Source organism: Octodon degus, unplaced genomic scaffold (genome assembly GCF_000260255.1).
Source record: "Octodon degus isolate 3935 unplaced genomic scaffold, OctDeg1.0 scaffold00325, whole genome shotgun sequence".
In the NCBI taxonomy this organism is placed as follows: domain Eukaryota; kingdom Metazoa; phylum Chordata; class Mammalia; order Rodentia; family Octodontidae; genus Octodon; species Octodon degus.
Window position 1 is genome coordinate 1,140,643 of NW_004524901.1, and position 971 is coordinate 1,141,613.

Sequence of the window (971 nt, forward strand, 5' to 3'; positions counted from 1 at the left end):
ACAAATTTGGAAAAAATCATGACAAATAAATACTCAGACAAAGGTCTGCTCTCTAGAATCAATAAAGAACTAAAAAACACTAGGGTCCCAAAATTTAAAGATCCAATCCTGAAATTGGCATCCGAGATGAACACACTCTTCTTAGAGGAAGAAACTAACGAAGTGAATTAATATATGAAAAAATGCTCCACATCACCAGCCATTCATGAATTGCAAATTAAAACCACATTGAGATATCATCTCACCCCAGAAAGAATGGCTATCATAAAGAAATCACCCAACAACAAATGTTGGAGAGGCTGTGGGGAAAAAGGAACACTTCTCCACTGCTGGTGGGAATGTAGACTGGTGCAAACCATGTGGAAATCAGTATGGAGACTCCTTAAAAAGTTGGTCTGCAAATCCCTTTTAAACCAGCTATTCCTCTACTGGGAATTTTCCCAGAGGATCTGAAAATATCATATCATAGGGTTATATGTGTCCCTACGTTTATAGCAGCACAATTTGTGATAGCCAAATCTTGGAAACAGCCAAGATGCCCATCACCTGAGGAATGGTTGAAAAAGATATGGTATTTTTACACAATAGAGTATTATTCAGCTATTAAGAATGATAAACTTCAAGCCTTTACATTGAAGTGGATGCCACTGGAACATATACTCATAAGTGAAATAAACAAGACACACATGCATAAATATTGTGCAGTCTCCCTAGTATAAGAACTTCAAAGAAGAAATACAAACAGAAAGATAATACAAGTAAAAGGAAAGCAGGATCTCAAGGACTAACTAATCAAGAGAGGAAAAGGAGAAGAGCTAGGACATGACAATGTCAAGCCATACAGTTATATGTAAAAGATGAGCAAGGCAATGATCCTGAGAATATTCAGAAGATTTTTTAATCTAGCAGTTAATTGGAAAGATTCTCACCTTGACTAACTATATATACTGATACCTGTGAACTAAGCTACT